This window comes from Gopherus flavomarginatus, chromosome 4 (genome assembly GCF_025201925.1).
Source record: "Gopherus flavomarginatus isolate rGopFla2 chromosome 4, rGopFla2.mat.asm, whole genome shotgun sequence".
NCBI lineage: Eukaryota > Metazoa > Chordata > Testudines > Testudinidae > Gopherus > Gopherus flavomarginatus.
Genome location: NC_066620.1, coordinates 107,451,329 through 107,471,517, shown reverse-complemented (window position 1 = coordinate 107,471,517; position 20,189 = coordinate 107,451,329). Strand labels below are relative to the sequence as shown.

The 20,189-nt window shown below is 52.5% G+C and overlaps 1 long non-coding RNA gene across 1 annotated transcript in view; it reads right to left on the bottom strand.

Moving 5' to 3' along the window:
- The window catches only part of LOC127049363 (uncharacterized), a 49,994-nt gene extending 38,705 nt beyond the window's left edge, over positions 1–11,289 (bottom strand). The window contains exon 1 of the long non-coding RNA XR_007773964.1: positions 10,874–11,289. This is a non-coding gene — a long non-coding RNA (uncharacterized LOC127049363). The remainder of the gene's footprint in view (positions 1–10,873) is intronic.
- Between the last annotated feature and the right edge of the window lie 8,900 nt (positions 11,290–20,189).

Genomic DNA, 20,189 nt, shown 5'->3' with positions numbered 1-20,189 from the left:
TGGGTACCAGAACCACTGGAGATGCCCATGCACTGGTAGATGAGCGGATTATACCCATCTGTAGCATGTTCTGGATCTCCCGTTCTATAGCAGCTTGGGCATGAGGAGACACTCGGTAGGGTGGGGTTCTGATTGGGTGAGCATTACCTGTATCAATGGAGTGGTATGCCCGTTCAGTCCGTCCTGGGTTGGCTGAGAACAATGGGGCGAAGCTAGTGCACAGCTCCTTGATTTGCTGCCGCTGCAGACGTTTCAGAGAGGTTGAGAGGTTCACCTCTTCCACGCCACCGTCTTTTTTTCCGTCGTAGTAGACACCGTCAGGCCACTCAGCATCCTCTCCCTGGACTGTAAACTGACAAACCTGTAAGTCTCTGGAATAGAAAGGCTTGAGAGAATTAACATGGTACACTTTAGGCTTTAGTGAGGAATTGGGAAATGCTATGAGGTAGTTTACAGCTCCCAGGCGCTCTTGGACCGTGAAGGGCCCTTCCCATGATGCTTCCATCTTATGGGCCTGTTGCGCCTTCAAGACCATAACCTGGTCTCCTACCTTGAAGGACCAATCTCTGGCATGTCTGTCATACCAGGCCTTTTGCTCTTCCTGAGCATTCTTTAGATTCTCTCTAGCAAGGGCTAAAGAGTGTCGGAGGGTGCTTTGTAGGTTGCTTACAAAGTCCAGAATGTTAGTTCCTGGAGAAGGCGTAAACCCCTCCCATTGCTGCTTTACCAACTGTAATGGCCCCTTAACCTCGTGACCATACACAAGTTCAAATGGTGAAAACCCTAAACTGGGATGTGGTACAGCCCTGTAGGCAAACAGCAACTGCTGCAACACTAGGTCCCAATTATTGGAGAATTCGTTGATGAATTTTCGTATCATGGCCCCCAAAGTTCCATTGAACCTTTCCACCAGGCCATTGGTTTGATGGTGGTACGGGGTGGCAACCAAGTGATTCACCCTATGAGTTTCCCACAGTTTTTCCATGGTCCCTGCCAGGAAATTAGACCCTGAATCTGTAAGGATGTCAGAGGGCCAACCTACCCTGGCAAAGATGTCTGTTAGGGCCAGGCACACAGTGTTAGCCCTGGTGTTGCCTAGAGCGACTGCTTCTGGCCATCGGGTAGCAAAGTCCACTAAAGTCAGTACGTACTGCTTTCCTCTGGGCGTCTTTTTTGGGAAAGGGCCCAGAATATCCACAGCTACTCGCTGAAATGGGACCTCAATTATGGGGAGTGGCTGGAGAGGGGCCTTGACCTGGTCTTGAGGCTTTCCCACTCTTTGGCATACCTCACAAGACCGGACATACTTGGCAACATCCTTGCCCATCCCCTCCCAGTGGAAGGACTTCCCCAACCGGTCCTTGGTTCTGTTCACCCCAGCATGGCCACTGGGATGATCATGGGCTAAGCTTAAGAGCTTCTCCCGGTACTTAGTTGGAACCACCAACTGTTTTTGCGGCTGCCATTCTTCCCGGTGTCCACCAGAAAGAATTTCCTTGTATAAAAGTCCTTGGTCTATAACAAACCGGGATCGATTAGAAGAGCTGAGAGGCGGTGGGGTGCTCCGTGCCGCCGCCCAAGCTTTTTGAAGGCTGTCATCCGCTTCCTGCTCAGTCTGGAACTGTTCCCTTGAGGCTGGGGTCACCAGTTCTTCCTCAGACTGTGGACTTGGGCTTGGTCCCTCTGGAAGCGATGTAGGTGATGGGGTTGTTTCCGTTGCTGGTGAACCGCTCTCCGCTGGTGCACCTGAGGGTATTTCAGGCTCCGGCTGAGCCTTTTGGGTATGGCTGTCTGTTGCTTCTGCCAGTTTTGGCTCGCTGGCGCCCTCTGGCGTTGAGTTTGAAGATGGGGTTGCACTTGCTGGTGCTGGTTGCTGTTCCAGTTCCGGGCCTGGGACTGGAGGTGCTGTGGCTGTTTCAGTGGTTGGCATGGAATCCGGGTCCACTACCTCTGTCTGGGTCTCTGGTAACACAGACGGGGCCTCTGTGGACGGCTCAGGAACAGGAATGGGTCTGGAAGCTTGCCTGGTTTGGCTACGTGTAACCATTCCCACTCTCTTGGCCCGCCTCACCTGGTTGGCCAAGTCTTCCCCCAGTAGCATGGGGATAGGATAATTGTCATAGACTGCAAAAGTCCACATTCCTGACCAGCCTTTGTACTGGACAGGCAGTTGAGCTGTAGGCAAGTCTACAGCTTGTGACATGAAGGGGTAAATTGTAACTTTGGCCTTTGGGTTGATGAATTTGGGGTCAACGAAGGATCGGTGGATAGCTGACACTTGTGCCCCCGTGTCTCTCCACGCAGTAACCTTCTTTCCGCCCACTCTCAAATTTTCCCTTCGCTCCAAGGGTATTTGAGAGGCATCCGGGCCAGGGGATATTTGGTGTGATGGTGGTGTAATGAATTGCACTCGCATGGTGTTCTTGGGACACTTGGCCTTGATATGTCCCAGTTCATTACACTTAAAGTATCTTCCATCTGATGGGTCACTGGGCCGAGGTGAGTTACTGGAGACTGGTGAGGTTGAAGGGTAGGGTATCTGTGGCTTTACTTGGGTGGTATGTGGGGTCTTTGGCTGTCCTCGGTTGTAGGGTTTATGGTCTGTGTGCCCCCTGGGGTAATCGTTCCCCTTGACAGTAGCTTTCTTGCTTTCTGCCAGTTCCATCCATTTGGCTCCAATCTCCCCCGCCTCAGCGATATTCTTGGGGTTTCCATCTTGTATGTACCGTGTGATGTCTTCAGGAACACCATCCAAGAACTGCTCCATTTGTATGAGGAGGTTCAGTTCTTCCAAGGTTTGAATGTTGTTTCCTGTTAGCCAGGCCTCATAGTTTTTTGCAATGTAGTAGGCGTGTTTGGGAAATGACACCTCTGGTTTTCACTTTTGGGTTTTGAAGCGCCGACGGGCATGATCTGGGGTTATCCCCATCCTGTATCTGGCCTTGGTTAGAAAAAGTTTATAGTCATTCATTTGGTGCTTAGGCATTTCAGCTGCCACCTCTGCTAAAGGTCCACTGAGCTGTGACCTTAATTCTACCATGTACTGGTCTTCGGGGATGTTGTACCCAAGACAGGCTCTTTCAAAATTTTTCAAGAAGGCCTCGGTGTCATCACCTGCCTTGTAGGTGGGAAATTTCCTGGGCTGTGGAGCAATATTTGGCGCCGGGTTGTTAGGGTTGGCTGGCACAGGCAGCCCAGCTTTTGCCAACTCCAGTTCATGTTTTCTCTGTTTTTCCTTCTCTTCATTCTCTTTTTGTTGTTTTTCCATTTCTCGGTGGTGGGCCGCCTCTTCTTCTTCTTGCTTCCTTCTGTGGGCCAACTCTTCTTCTGCTTGTTTCCTTCGGTAGGCCACCTCTTCTTCTTCTAGTTTTCTTTTGTGTGCTGCCTCCTTGGCTGCCTCTTTGGCTGCCTGTTCTCTTTGGTAGGCTGCCTCTTTGGCTGCCTGTTCTCTTTGGTAGGCTGCCTCTTTGATCTGTTCTTCTCTTTCTTTCATCTCCATCTCTTTTTGTTTTATTTCCAGTTGTCGCCTGTGTTCAGCTTCTTTGATTTGTTCTTCGGCGTCAATTTTTGCCTTAGAAGTCATGGTTCCTGTTTTCTTGTGTTGGGGTGCCCTCCGGTGTTTATCTTCTGAACTGCAGGTTCTCTGTTGCCTCCTGAAGTCTGCCTAGCAACAGTGCCTTTAGCTAATTTTCCTTTTCTCTCTCTAGCTAATGTTCAATGAAGGGAAACCAGAAAAACCACTTTATTTGCATGCCTATAAGTGCTGGTACTTGCCTCCTAATGGGAGGGCTATTGCATGACAAAAGACCCTTAACATGCAAGCCACAAACTGCGAGAGAGAGCAGAAAAAAAAAAATTCTCTCTGGTTCCCTTTTAAAACCAACTGCTTCTCTCTGCTAAAAAGCCCTTAGCAGAGAAAAGAAAAATATAATATTTCTACTGGCTTCTGGATTCTGTCTATCTCCCACCAGCTGCCACTCATGTAATAACCTTAGTCCCAGATTTGGACCTTAGCGTCCAAAATATGGGGGTTAGCATGAAAACCTCCAAGCTTAGTCACCAGCCTGGACCTGGTACCTGCTGCCACCACCCAAAAAATTAGAGTGTTTTGGGGCACTCTGGTCCCTCTGAAAAACCTTCCCTGGGGACCCCAAGACCCAAATCCCTTGAGTCTCACAACAAAGGGAAATAATCCTTTTTCCCTTCCCCCCTCCAGGTGCTCCTGGAGAGATACACAGACACAAGCTCTGTGAAACTACACAGAGTGACTCCCCCTCTCTGTTTCCAGTCCTGGAAGCAAAAAGTACTTTCCTATTCCCCCAGAGGGAATGCAAAGTCAGGCTAGCAATCCAACACACAGATCTCCCCTTGACTTCTTCCTCCCACCAATTCCCTGGTGAGTACAGACTCAATTTCCCTGAAGTAAAGAAAAACTCCAACAGGTCTTAAAAGAAAGCTTTATATAAAAAGAAAGAAAAATACATACAAATGTTCTCTCTGTATTAGATGATACAACACAGGGTCAATTGCTTAAAAGAATATTGAATAAACAGCCTTATTCAAAAAGAATACAAATCAAAGCACTCCAGCACTTATATTCATGCAAATACCAAAGAAAAAAAACCATATAACTTACTATCTGATCTCTTTGTCCTTACACTTAGAAACAGAAGACTAAAAAGTAGAACTACTTCTCCAAAGCTCAGAGAAAGCAGGCAGCCAGAAAACAAAGACTCAGAGACACACTTCCCTCCACCCAGAGTTGAAAAAATCCGGTTTCCTGATTGGTCCTTTGGTCAGGTGCTTCAGGTGAAAGAGACATTAACCCTTAGCTATCTGTTTATGACACAAGCCCCAGGTATTTAGCTTGACAATGTTTATCTGAACTGCATCAGAGCACACAGAAGGCTACCACATGCCTTCCACTCTTTAGACATTTCACAAGCAGCAGCATTCATTAGAGTACTGCAAGAAAAAGAACTCTATGCTTATGAGCACAGCATTAGTATTATTGGAAGAGTTAGCAAAACAACTACCTAGCAAAACAATTTCCTTAATGGATTTGTCTCAGAACATTTAGGCTGTTTCTTGATTATGTATATGAGAAATATATGCTTAGCAACCTTATTCTCATCTCTTTTGCACTGAAGTAAACTTTAATAAAGTTAGGAGTTTCTCTGAATTTAACTGAAATCAGAAAATGGGCCAATACACTTGGTGTCTTTTTATTATACTAATAGTACATTTTTTTTTTACCCATAATGAGTAATACATACAATGGAGGAAATGTCTTCTTCCTCCTCCTATTATGTATATATTTAAAGTTTAGGTTTTTTAACTAATCTAGCAAGTTAAAAAACATAGAAAAGTATGCATATGAACTACCCCAAAATGTTATTTTACAAGCCACTGCTACAGTTGGGAAACCCTCCACAGCTAGACTGCTTTTAATATTCAACCTTCTGCACCGTTAAGCAGAAGAGAACTTGCACCCACAAATCATGTTTGAAAGAAGGCCAGGAAGAGCATAGTGCCACATCAGTGGCATGCTCCTTCCTTCTTAAAACCTCCTGTGCTGGGTTCAGACTGCAACTGGTGACAGAAAAAGGATTGGGGGTAGGGGGGAAGGAGGCATAGTGATACTGGCAGGTATAGATATTCATCATTGGGGCCAAATGTGACAACTATAGTAACTTGCAGTACACCGCTTCCTCTTCTACTTTGTGAAACACCCCTTCATACACACCCCAATGCCAATCATGGGAGAAGGCTCCATAGAGAGCCAGCAGTCAGGGAAGACGCTGATAGAGAATACAGGCAGCAAGGCTGTATTTGCTAACACTTCTAACATTTTCTTGGGACAATTCTGAAGAGACAGACCTCTAGGAGCAGCCCAGGAGATGCAGTTGTGTGCAAATCCTGGGGAAACTTAAAGTGATTTGAACATAAGTATCAATACTCAAGCTTCAAAAGGCTGTGGCTGGGTAGGGTTATTGTACATACAGTAGAAAGACACTATTTGGAAGGATGGTCCTGACTGGCTGGCTAGAGATTGAGTTGCAGGGCAGTTATGAATGGTAGGGTTTATTAAGGGGAGACAGTTAATTTGGGTGCAGAAGAAACTGAACACAGTGGGGAGACAGTGAATGTGGGGAGAGTGATTTAATAGGGATGGGGAACATTCAGGGAAACAGTAGTGTATGGGCAGGGATTACACAAAGGATTGGGTGGCAGTGGGGTATCCTAAACCTCCCCAATTTGCAGGGGAGAAACGGGAGAGGCCCAGCTGCTACAGTGCTGCTATCTGGCGACACCTTGTGGGAGATGGACCTGCTGTTCCTCCCTGAAGATGTTGGGGCTAAGGAGGAGGCACGTCACTAGCCGCCACCACCAGCTTGCCCCCACCCAAAAAAAAGACAACTACTAGTAAGGAGGAGAAACAGCCTGTTAGGGAAGGGTTGCTGTTTAGGGAAGGACAAGGTCTCCATGAGTTCTGGCTGCTCTGCTGAAGCCCAACTCTTTGGGACATGGAGAACTGAAAAGTTCATATGGAAGTTGCAAAAAACTTCTCGGGTATGAACCAGCACATTCCATTCCAGCAACTCCAGCTCTAGGTTCCTTTCTGTTTGTCATACCAGGAAATTTGCTTTAGATGTTGGTACCTAAATCAGAGTTGCCAACTCTGACAATATTATTGCGAGTCTTACGATTAAACACAGTTTGGCAGGGAGAAGGGGTTTGGATTTTTTAAAGCCTTTTACCATTTAAAAAACTGGGAGGCTTCTCTTGCAAGCTTTTGCCCTTATTCACCATGGCCACCATGCTGAATACGGCCAGCATGCCCTGTGCGTCGCAGATCGGACAGGGGCCTGAGTGGACAGGGGAATGTGTGGTGGGGAGAACGACCGATGGGCAGGATTGGGATGAAGAGGCGCAGATGTCAAATGGGAGCATTAGGAAACTAAAAAGAAGGGAGGGGAAAATATAAAGAGGTGGCTATAGCGAGCAGATGAGGGGAGGGTGACTGTGCTGGGGCTGGGAGAAGGGACTGGAGAAGAAAGGAACAACGCTTTCCACTCCCTATGGGTTAAATGAGCGTAAGTAGAGCCTCTGGCCCAGCAGGCAGGAGGGAGGCCTGCATTTTTGCATGTGCATTTTGTGTACATGTAAAATTGAATTTTGAATCTCATATGACCACACACTGGTGGAGGCACCTGAATTCCCCCTAAAGTTTAACAGTTAGAAGGTAGCCCAAACACCAGTGCAATTTAAGCATTATTTCTATTTCATTATTTCAAAACAAATCTAACTTATTACTTGGATTATAGTTTCACCCAGAGGCTCCATCCAAGACTGGGCTCCCATTGTGCTAGGTGCTGTACAAACACATAGTAAGAGAGAGTTCCTGCCCCAAAGACTTTACACTGTAAGACCAAACAAAGCATGGAAGAGGAAATGGAGACACACAGAGATGTGAAGTGCCCAAGATGCAAACGTGACTGAAGGTTACAAGCTAAGCAGGGACTAGAACCCTGTTCTCCTAACTTCCAAGACAACACCCTACCTCCCAGACCATAATTTTGGGGGTTAAGTCATGATTTTGAATATTTAGGGTTGGCCACATTACAGTAATGAGGTTGAGAAGCAGTAACAGTGAGGTGGGTTGCACTTGCTCCTGTTGTGTGTTAGCCTGAAAATCCTTATTTTAGCAATAGTCATTATTCACACAAGTAGTCCTATTCAATTCTTGCCCCAGGACTTGAATCAGGTCCCTAATTTGTGAGCTCCTTGAGAGCAGGTCCTGTGTCTCCTCCATGATCTGTATAGCACCAAATATAGTCACCTCCCAGTAAATAACAGTAATACAGGAGCTATTATAAAATCATTACCAGACAACACACAGTATCAAATCAAATTAGCTAATCAATTTCCATAATGCTGAAATAGTGAATCTCCCGGTGAAGAGAGCACATAGCATACTAAATCATGGTAAAGCTTCCAGACTTCAGAAAGTATCAACAGAGTAAAAAGAGAGAAAATGTGGAAGCTTATGACATTCTGGTGACACCTACTGAAAAATACTGAAATGCATCCGAAAGATAATTCAACCGGTATTAATAATTCTCAGGTGCATATACAAAGTAGCAGATATGTGAACATTTATTCAAAATTAAGAATAGTATCTTAACTGTCATCTTTTTTCATTTGCAACAACTAATGTTTTTTAATTGTCTCTAGACATATGAAAGGTAAAAAATTCTTTCACTTTCTTTAGGGGCATGCTGTGTGCACACACATATAAATCATATACAGGAGATAACTCATTATCCAAAATGGATCAGGAATACCGATAATAAAGATAATAGTTTAGGAGTTGGACTGAGCCTTTAAATTCAGTCCTGGGCACAGGTACACCGGAGGGGGAGTATAGGAAGCAGCCCAGAGGAACCAGACCACTGTCTGGCTCGGGGTGGCAGTACTCCACTTTCTTGGGTCAGGAGACCTGCACTCCATGGGTGCTCAAACCCCTGCTGGTGCCCTAGACTGTTTGCTGGGTGCTCAACCCCCTGCTGCAGCTGGGAGGACCACCTGAACCAGGTGGCAGCTATCCTGAGCACCCTAAGGGGGACAGGTTTCACCGCAAACCCCAAGAAGTGCTGGATCAAGTGGAAAGAAACAACCTACCTTGGTTACACCTTGGGGTGAGGTATGTTATACCCCTGAATTGGGAAGGGGCAGGCTCTCTAAGATCACTTGACCCCAACCACTAAAAAACAGATCCAACAGTTCCTGAGGCTGGTGGGATATTACTGGCGCTTCGTACCTGACTTTGCCACAATGCTGCCCCCTTAACTAGTCTGCTCACCAAAGATTAACTGCAGTGTGTCCAGGTGGTCCTGGCTGTGAGAACGCATTTCGGGCATTGAAGGACCATCTGTGCCAAGAACCAGTGTTATATAGCCCGCACTTCAGATGCAGTTTCATTGTCCAAACTGATGCCTCGGCAAACAAGACATAGATGGGGAGGACCATCCAGTCCTTTTTATTAGCCAGAAGCTATTCCCGTGAGAATGAAAATATTTGGTGATGAAAAAGAGGCCCTCGACATCAAATGGGCAGTAGAGGCCCTCCGATATTGCCTCCTAGGGAGCCCCTTTGTATTGGTAACCAACCATGGCCCCCTGAGATGGCTCCAACAAATGAAGGACACCAATGCCCGATTACAGTGATGGTATCTGGCCTTGCAGCCGTTCACCTTTACTGCATAACATTGAGCCAGTAAGAAGCATGCCACCGAGGATGCCTTGTTGCAGCTGGAGAACGGGGCTGGTCAGGTTCCCTGAGACCATGAGTTGGGCTTGGGGGCAAAGTGGTTGGGTAGCAAAGGGGCTTGGTATCCCTGAGACTGACAACGAAGGAGAGCCAGATGCCCCCTGGTGAGCGGAACCCAGAAGCCCTAGGCCACCACGCCAGAAGCGGAAGCACGGGACAGGAACAGGAAGTACAAGAGGAGGGCCTGCAGCTCAGTTGAGCAGAAGCCACCAAGGGACGCAGATGCTTCTAGCCACTCCTGGAGCTGGAACCCACGGAAGACTTTGGCTGTCCTGAAGAGACAACCCAGGACTGCCTGACACTGAGGAGTTGCTAGGACTGCTGCTTGCAGTGCACCCAGGAGACACAGAGGATGACCCTTGGACACAGGTACACCCAAGGGGGAGTATAGGAAGCACCCCAGGGGAACCACACTACCGTCTGGCTGTGGTGTTGCCGGAGACATCATCAGCATGTTGCGGGTGGATTCCCCTCTGACAGGCCACTCTGCTGCTGTTTGGGCTCTGGGCTGGGACGCAGTGGAGTTGGGCAGGCCCGCGTCCCCCCTGACATCCCACCCCTGGGATGGCAGTAGTCCCCCTCCTTAGGTCAGGAAGCCTGTGCTCCATGGGTGCTCAACCCCCTGCCAGCACCCTAAACTGCTTGCTGGGCTCCCCACCCTGGCTGAGGACCTGGGCCCCCTGAACCACTTGTAGCTACCCAGCCTAAGGGTTAAAGCCTTCGAGTGTGTGGTGCCCTACCCTGGCTGAAGTCCCTGAACTATTTGCATCCCTACCCTGCCAATGGGTTGGGGCCAGAAACTGCTAATTTCCCCATTTACTTAGCCTGTTTCAGGACCATGTGTAGCAATGGGGGGTGGCCTCCCCAGAGATGACAGTGAGGGAGATCCACACCCACCTACATGCTAACAGTGACCATATATCCTGTTCTGGCTGGGACGGTCCTTTTTAAGCCCTATTCCAGCCATACTGACTTTTTTGACAAAAATGGGCATTTGTCACATTTGCTCGACAACTGATCATCGGTTGTCAAGAGCAAACTGGACAAATGCACAGTTTTTTGCCAAAAAAGGGGAGTGGGACCCCTAGCAGAGCACAGAGGAACATTTGTGAGAGAGGGCTAGGGAGAGCACCTCTGGCCAGCCAGCCTGCCCCACATGCTGGAGGGCAGATGGGGGCCTTAGGCAGCCCTGTGTGTGGGCAGGCGGCGCTCAGATTACCAGCTCCATGCAGTGTTGCCAAGTTTCTAATTGGTTTTCTGCAAACAGCCTTGCCCTGCCTCTTTTTTGAAGTCTGGCCGCCTCTCACTCCATTCCCCGTCCCTCCATCACTCACACAGGGTTGGGCAGGGGATTGAGGTACTGGTGAGGGGGTGAGGGCTCCAGATGGGGGTGCAGGCCCCACAGTGGGCCTAAGAATGAGGGGTGCAGGAGGGGCTCGAGGCGGCAGCAGAGGGGTGGGTTCTGGGAGGGAGTTTTGGGTGTAGGAGGGGGCTTGGGGCTAGGGTGCAGGAGGATGTGCAGGCTCCTGGTGGCACTTACCTCAGGTAGCTCCCAGGGGCAGCTGAGGAGCTCCATCCACAGCAAGGGGGCTTGGAGGACAAGCCCCACACCTAGGTGAGCAGCAGATGGGGCTCAGACCAGCCCCACGCACAGAGGCATGGGGACACGGTCAGAGCGGAGTGCAGGCGTCTGGGAGGAGGTCTGACCGTGCTTCAGAGGCAGGCCTTTTTTGGAGCTCTCTTTGAAGCTGGGGAGCGGCCTGTGTCAGTGCTACCCGAGCCTCCTCCCCCCTTGCCGCTTGCTGGTGGCGGTGAGTATTGGCCCCACTCTCCCCAGCCCTGGAGCCAAACTCCGGCCAGGTCCTACTTCCCCCTTGCACACGTGCCTGGAAGCACAACACGAACTAGCGAGTCGGAGCCGGGCGGGAGGAAAAGCGGCTCCGCACGTGCGGAGGCTGCCAGCAGGGCCGTCCTTAGGCATAGGCAGAATAGGCAGCTGCGTAGGGCCTCACTCTGCCTGGGGGCACCACTCTGCAGGCAGCCCAGACAGTGTAGAAGCAGGGCTGCTGAGTCCTAGAGAGAACCGAATGCAGCACAGTCTGAGGAATGGGATTGGCTGCTGGGGTCTCTGGGAAGGGGAGGGGGTAGGGGTTGGGGAAGGAGCTCACCTGTGAGTGTGACTCTTTCCCCCCGGCTGAGGTGAGGTGAGGCAGGCTCTGTGGCTCTGGAACCAGTATCCTTTGTTGTCTCCCATAACATCCATTCTTCTCCCCCCCACCCCATGGAGCACCCCCTCCTTTCTTCCTCCTCCCCAGGAGCACCCCTCTCTCTCCTCCCTCCCCTCCATCAGGGCTGGGTTGGATGAGGTGCTGGGGGATAGGTGGGGGGAGGGCTGGCTGGCTGCCTGCTGAGGAATGAAAGTGAAAGTAACTCACTTCCTCGGCAGGCAGCCAGGATTGGAATGTCACACAGGGCTTGGTTGGGGTTAGCCAGATGTGTGAAAAATCAGGATAGGGGATTGTGGTACAGTGATCAGATATCCCTATTTTATAGGGACAGTCCCAATTTTGGGGTCTTTTTCTTATATAGGCTCCTTTTACCCCCCCACCCCCACCCATCCCTGTCCTGATTTTACATACTTTCTGTCTGGTCACTCTAGGTGGGAGTAATTGGTGCCTATATAAGACAAAGCCCCAAATATCGGGACTGGCCCTATAAAATCAGGACATCTGGATCTGGCCACCCTAGCTGGGGAGCGCCTCTCCCCTGGGCTGGCAGCTGCCAGCGATCCATCTCATCTGGGGGGAGTTGCACAGGGCAGGATGAGCTGCTGTGGCTCCATGGGTGCCCCGTCCCTGAGATCAGATGCTGTGCTAACTTCACCATGGTCTGTTGGGCTGGCGGCGGTGCCCATTGGCGTGTGATTGGACCTGAGGGTTTGCTGCTGCTGTTGCCACTCTGCACCCCAAGAGGTGGATTTTGGGGTCCTGCAGTTCTTCTTCGAGTGATTGCTCACATCCATTCCAGTTAGGTGTGCGCGCCGTGCGTGCACGCTCGTCGGAAACTTTTTACTCTAGCAACTCCAGTGGGCCGGCAGGTCGCCCCCTAGAGTGGCACCGCCATGGCACCCGATATATACCCCTGCCGGCCCACCCGCTCCTCAGTTCCTTCTTACCGCCGTGTCGGTCGTTGGAACTGTGGAGCGCGGCATTGCTGTCCTCCACGTCCCTAGCTCTCCTTGTTACTACCGTTGTTACTACCGTTGTTAGTTAGTGGTTAAGTATAGTTAGTTATTTAGTTTATAGTGTAAATAATATTGTACATAGTTGTTAGCCGGTTTGGGCCGTAGCCCTTCCCGGCACCCGGCACCGGGCTCATGCCTGGTTCGCCGGGCTTTAAGCAATGTGCGGCCTGTAAGAAGCCTATGCCGACCAGCGACCCTCACGACGCGTGTCTAAAGTGCCTGGGGGAATCGCACAGGTCGGACAAGTGCCGCATTTGCAAGTCTTTTAAGCCCAGAACAAAGAAGGAGAGAGACCAGAAACTTAGGACTCTCCTAATGGAAGCGGCACTTGACCCAGCAGCTTCGCAGACCGTAATCTCTACACTGGCACCGGATCGCACCGGCACCGGAAAGACTCCCCGGCACCGACCTTCCCCGGCACCGGGTGCAGAAACAAGACCATCGAAGTCTGCAACTCCAGCCAGGCAGACTCGAGTGGAGCGCCCGGCATCAACATCTGCCGCGGCACTACCGGCACCGTCGACTCCGGGCCCGGTGGGTCCGTCGAGTCCGGTCCCGCCGAGCTCCCCCATAAGATCTGGGGTTGAGCTATTGGTCCCATCCACTCCAGAGACTTTCGCCTCGGCACGGGACCTCATTGCCCTGACTGAGTCAACTCATCCGCCACCCCCGGTACCTCCGGTGCGGGTAGCGTCCAGGGGCAAACCCATGATGACGGCGCCGTCTCGGGACTCACGCTCGCAATCGAGGTCCCAACGCCACGGTCGCTCGAGATCCTGCCGCCGCTTGCAGTCCCGGCACCGCTCCCCTCGGCGGTACCGGTCGTACTCGCGGCACCGATCGGCCTCCAGACGGTCACGGTCTGGTTCCAGCCGCCGTTACCGACACCGGGACTCTAGGAGCCAGTCTCGCCGTCGTTCAGCGCACCGGTCGACCTCCCGGCACCGAGCTGGTGGCTGGTCCCGGTCCCGGTCGAACTCCCGGCACCGCGTCGGTGGCAGGTCCCGGTCCCGATCCCGGCACCGAAGCAGCGGCCGGTACCGGTCCAGATCCCGGCACTGAGACAGAACCCGGTCCCGATCCCGGCGCCGGTATGACTCCCGGTACCGGTCCCCGGCACCGAGAACATCTTTGGTGCCGGACCGCGGAGACTCTTACCAGCCGCGGTCGGCCCCGTCATGGCCTTCCAGACAGCTGTCGGTGTCATCACAGGCGGACAGCGTATATGCGCTGGGCACCGACAGACAAGCGGCTCTCTTCCAGGACCCTCCGCAACAGGACCAGGGTCCGCAGCAGTGGGGGTTCTGGACACCCTGGGCGTACCATCAAGCCCAGGGCCCCCAACAGCTTCCTCCTAGTCCTGCAACGGCAGAGCACAGGGTGCCGGAGGCGTCGTTGTCCCGCCCTCCTCCCTCCCCGGATGGGGAGGAAGGATCGAAGCAGCAAGACTCTGGTCTTCCTCCTGAGCCAGAGGCGAGGGCTGAGGCGGACCCCCCCGCTGGACACTTTCTTGCCAGGGGTCTCCTCATCCTCCTCTCCTGATGAAGCGGTGGCTGGCACTTCCTCCAATAGCCCTCCTCCGCTAGATCTCAGGGCACATCAGGACCTCCTCAGGCGCGTAGCACAGAATCTGAGCCTGCAAGCCGAGGAGGTCTCTGAGATCGAGGACCCCGTCGTCAGCATCCTCTCCTCCGATGCTCCCACCAGGGTCGCCCTCCCCTTCATTAGGACGATCCAGGCCAACGCCAATACAATCTGGCAGTCACCGGCCTCCATCCCCCCTACTGCGAGGGGCGTCGAAAGGAAGTACATGGCCCCCTCCAAGGGCTATGAGTACCTCCACATTCACCCGACACCATGTTCCCTGGTGGTGCAGTCGGTGAACGAGAGGGAGCGTCATGGATAGGAAGCCCCAGCCCCCAAATCCAAGGAGGCCAGGCGTATGGACCTCCTCGACCGCAAGTTCTATTCGGCTGGGGCCCTTCAGCTCAGGGTTTCCAATCAGCAAGCCCTTCTTAGCCGCTACGCTTTTAACTCATGGGTGGCAGCGGACAAGTTTAAAGAGCTGCTGCCACAAGAGGCTCGTCAAGAATTCGCAGCGATTCTTGACGAGGGCAAGAAGGTTGCACGAACCTCGTTGCAGGCCTCTTTGGACGCTGCAGACTCGGCTGCCCGTACCCTCGCCTCGGGGGTAACGATGCGCCGCATCTCCTGGCTTCAGGTTTCTGGCCTTCCACCGGAGCTCCAATACACCATCCAGGACCTCCCGTTCGAAGGCCAGGGCCTGTTCTCAGAAAAGACAGACCCTAGACTGAAAAGTTTTAAGGACAATCGGGTCATTATGCGCTCCCTTGGGATGCACACGCCTGGGACGCAGCGCAGACCCTTCCGGCCGCAACAACAGCAGCAGCGTCGGCCATACCCCCAGTTCCGCCAGCGGCAGGACCTTAATAGGCGCCGCGGCAGGAACGGAAGGCGCAGACAGTCGGGGAACCAAGGGGGGCAGAATCAAAGCTCCTCTAAGCCCCCGCCTGGGCCCAAGCCTTCGTTTTGAAGGTGCGCCCGAGGGCGCAGTAACAGTTTTCCCCACGGATCCTTCCCCCCCGTTTTCCAACCGCCTTTCGTTTTTCCTCCCGGCATGGACCCAAATAACATCGGACCGCTGGGTCTTACGCACGGTGCAGACGGGATACCGCCTGCAGTTTATATCATTTCCTCCTTCCCGCCCCCCTTCCTCGTCCCTCTTCAGGGACCCCTCTCACGAGCAATTCCTTCGGCAGGAGGTACAGACGCTCCTCAACAAAGGAGCTATAGAGGCGGTTCCGGAAAACGAGAAAGGCAAGGGGTTTTATTCCCGCTACTTTCTGATCCCCAAGACCAAGGGAGGCCTCAGGCCTATCCTCGACCTGCGAGAGCTCAACAAGTACCTAGTGAAGTTGAAGTTCCGCATGGTATCCCTGGGGACCATTATTCCATCCCTGGATCCAGGAGACTGGTATGCCGCCCTCGACATGCAGGACGCTTATTTTCATATTGCCATATGGCCACACCACAGACGATTCCTTCGATTCGTGGTGGGCCGCCTTCACTACCAATTTGCAGTCCTCCCATTTGGCCTTTCTACGGCTCCGAGGGTATTCACAAAATGCATGGCCGTCGTTGTGGCGCATCTTCGGCGCAGTTGTATCCACGTGTTCCCTTACCTAGACGATTGGTTAATTCGGGGCACGTCAGAGCTACAGGTTTGCAGCCACGTCCGCAGGATCACCGGCCTGTTTGCTACCTTGGGCCTCATGATCAACGTGGACAAGTCCACCCTGCTCCCCTCGCAGAGGGTGGAGTTCATTGGGGCCGTCCTGGACTCCACCGTGGCCAGGGCCCTTCTGCCATTGCCAAGGTTCCAGGCGTTGTCGGCGATCGTTCAACGCTTGCGGGCAGCCCCCTTGACATCGATACGGACATGTCTAACCCTGTTAGGCCATATGGCAGCATGCACATTTGTGACCGGATACGCTCGGCTCCGCATGAGGCCCCTCCAGTCATGGCTCATCGCACATTACCGGCCGGCAAGGCAACCACTAGACATGCTGATCACAATCCCCCAGGGGGTGTTGGATTCTCTCAGCTGGTGGCTAGAACAGTCCGTAGTGTGTGCGGGGCTCCCATTCCACCCGCCCCAGCCCTCAGTGTCCCTAACGACGGATGCCTCAGATCTCGGCTGGGGGGCCCACCTGGGAACCCTGAGAACACAGGGCCTGTGGTCCCCACAGGAGGTAAAGTTGCACATCAACATGCGGGAGTTGAGAGCGGTCCGCCTTGCTTGTCAAACGTTCCGTCACCAGCTTCAGGGTCGTTGTGTCGCGGTATTTACCGACAACACGACGACCATGTACTATATCAACAAGCAGGGCGGCACCAGATCCTCTCCCCTATGTCACGAGGCGATGCGACTCTGGGACTTTTGTATAGCCCACTCCATTCACCTCACGGCTTCCTTCCTACCCGGAGTACGGAACACGCTGGCGGACCGCCTGAGCAGATCCTTCCTCTCGCACGAGTGGTCCCTTCGCCCGGACGTCGCCCTCTTGATCTTCCAGAGGTGGGGTTGTCCCCGTGTGGACCTCTTCGCGTCCGGGGGGAACAGGAAATGCCAGGCGTTCTGCTCTTTTCAGGGCCGGGAACCCGGGTCTATAGCGGACGCCTTCCTTATTCCGTGGACGACCCACTTGTTCTACGCGTTCCCCCCGTTCCCGCTGGTCCACAGGGTCCTTCTGAAGGTGCGCAGGGACAGGGCCCGCGTGATCATGGTAGCCCCAGCGTGGCCCAGACAGCATTGGTACCCCATGTTGCTGGACCTGGCCATAGCCGACCCTGTTCCCCTGCCCCTTCACCCGGACCTGATCACCCAGGACCACGGAACTCTCTGTCACCCGGACCTCCAGTCACTGCACCTAGCAGCGTGGCTCCTGCGTGGCTGACCAGTTCTGAGTTGCGCTGCTCCACCCCGGTACGTGAGGTACTCTTGGGCAGCAGGAAGCCTTCCACTAGAGCGACATACTCGGCCAAGTGGAAGCGTTTCTCCTGTTGGTGCGTGGAGAAAGGTCTCCTCCCGATGGAAGTTTCCGTGGCCAATATTTTGGACTATATTTGGTCCCTCAAACAACAGGGCCTGGCGATATCGTCCCTGTGGGTCCACCTGGCGGCTATCTCCACCTTTCACCTGGGTGGGGATGGCCGCTCCGTTTTTTCTCACCCGACGGTGACTAGATTCCTGAAGGGGCTGGAACGTCTATACCCTAACGTCCGACTCCCTGCCCCGACCTGGGATCTTAACCTGGTTTTGTCTCGGCTCATGGGGCCCCCCTTCGAGCCGTTAGCTACTTGCTCCCTACTCTATCTTTCTTGGAAGACTGCCTTTCTAGTAGCTATTACCTCAGCTAGACGGGTGTCGGAACTCCGGGCTCTCACGGTAGACCCCCCGTATACAGTCTTCCATAAAGATAAGGTGCAGCTGAGGCCACACCCTGCCTTTCTCCCCAAGGTGGTCTCAGCCTTCCACGTCAACCAAGAGATATTCCTCCCGGTTTTTTTTCCCGAAACCTCATTCTTCAGGCAGGGAGCAACAACTCCACTCGCTTGATGTCCGTAGGGCTCTCGCGTTCTATGTGGAGAGGACCAAACCGTTCCGCAAATCCCCCCAGCTTTTCGTGGCAGTAGCGGACCGCATGAAGGGGCTTCCCATTTCCTCGCAGAGGTTATCCTCATGGGTAACATCCTGTATCAGGACCTGCTATGAGCTGGCCCACGTTCCTACGGGCCGTGTGACTGCGCATTCTACCAGGGCGCAGGCGTCGTCGCTGGCTTTCCTCGCCCGTGTGCCCATCCAGGAAATCTGTCGGGCAGCAACCTGGTCATCGGTCCACACCTTTGCTTCCCACTACGCCCTGGTCCAGCAGTCAAGAGAGGACGCGGCCTTCGGATCTGCAGTGCTCCATGCCGCGACTTCTCACTCCGACCCCACCGCCTAGGTATGGCTTGGGATTCACCTAACTGGAATGGATGTGAGCAATCACTTGAAGAAGAAAAGACGGTTACTCACCTTTGTAACTGTTGTTCTTCGAGATGTGTTGCTCACATCCATTCCACACCCGCCCTCCTTCCCCACTGTCGGAGTAGCCGGCAAGAAGGAACTGAGGAGCGGGTGGGCCGGCAGGGGTATATATTGGGTGCCATGGCGGCGCCACTCTAGGGGGCGACCTGCCGGCCCACTGGAGTTGCTAGGGTAAAAAGTTTCCGACGAGCGTGCACGCGCGGCGCGCACACCTAATTGGAATGGATGTGAGCAACACATCTCGAAGAACAACAGTTACAAAGGTGAGTAACCGTCTTTTTTCCACCTATCTCCTCCTCTACTGCAGCTGTTGGACCAGCAGGCTGGGGGGTGAGCCAAGCATGAAAGCAGTACTGTGTTGCCATTTAGATTGTCATTTAAAACTTTGTTTGCCAAAAATTCTTGCTAACAATCCTGAATCCAATTTCAATATTTTTTTTTAAAAAAATCAATATCTTAGCCAAAAACAGAAAATTAAGTTGTTGACAATTATTAGTGACAGGTTTGGTTTGAGGCAGGGAGTGGGTCAGTTTTCATCAGAGAAACAAAAAATGTTGAAGCAGCAAAGAATCCTGTGGCACCTTATAGACTAACAGACTTTTGGAGCATGAGCTTTCGTGGGTGAATACCCACTTCTTCAGATGCATCTGAAGAAGTGGGTATTCACCCACGAAAGCTCATGCTCCAAAACGTCTGTTAGTCTATAAGGTGCCACAGGATTCTTTGCTGCTTTTACAGATCCAGACTAACACGGCTACCCCTCTGATACTTGAAAAAATGTTGACTGACTTTCCTATAGCCTGTTACTCCTGATAAGAGCCCTCCAACAACTGTAATATGCTCATCTCCTTACTAGTGTATAAAGCAGGGTTCGGCAACCTACGGCACACGTGTCAAAGGTGGCAGGTGAGCTGATTTTTGATGGTATGCAGCAGCAGGCTGAGCGGCTCAGCCCATCACTGCTCTGGGGTTCCGGCTGCTGCCCTATTGCCAGCTGGAATACCAGCCATCGGCCCCACTCAGCACCTGCTGCTGGCCTGGGGAACCCAAGGAACCCCAGGCTGGCAGTGGGCTGAGCAGGCCAGTTGAACCACTCAACCTGCTGTCAGCCTGGGCTTCCGTTCACTCAGCCGGCAGCGGGCTGAGTGGGCTGGTGGCGGGCTGAGCGGGCTGGTGGCGGGCTGAGCAGGGCCGGTGGGGGTTGAGTGGCTCAGTCTGCTGCCAGTCTAGGGTGCCAGCAGCACTCAGCCTACTGCTACTCCTGGGTTCCAGCTGCCAGCCCCTTACCAGTCAGGAGCTCAGCCGCCAGCCCCACTCTGCCTCCTGCCAGCCTGGGTGAGCAGAATCCCAGGCTGGTAGCGGGCTGAGGGGGAGTGGTTGGTGGCCGGGATCCTGGCTGGCAGGAGTTGGTGGTCAGAACCCCAGACCAGCAGCGGGCTGAGCAGGGCCTGGGATCCTTGTCTAGGGTTCCAGCCACCAGCCCGCTGCTGGTTTGGGGTTTCATTTACTCAGCTGGCAGTGGCCTGAGCAGGACCAGTGGCCAAGACCTCAGATAATAACAATAGTTTATTTATATAATATAGACATAGAGAGAAACCTTCTACAAACATTAAAACGTATTACTGGCACGAGAAACTTTAAATTACAGTGAACTTGGCACTCACTTCTGAAAGGTTGCCGACTCCTGGTATAGAGTGACCATATGTTGTACTAAGATTCACCTGCTTTTTTTTTTCCCCTGTGAGTCAGTATAACTTTCGCCAGCTCAGAAGTTGGGCAGCCAATGTTTTACGTTTTCACAATGTTTTCTCCAACTTTCATAAAATAAATACATAGTTAATATGAGTTAAAAAGGCCAGGGACACTTCTTTGTGAAGAATCTATACAGCAGATCATGCCCATAGACGATCCAGAAAAGAAATTTGAGGTTGAATTTTTTAATGTTGTGATGGATAAAGCAGTATCTGCTGTTGATGAAAGGTTTAATACCTTGCAAGTACA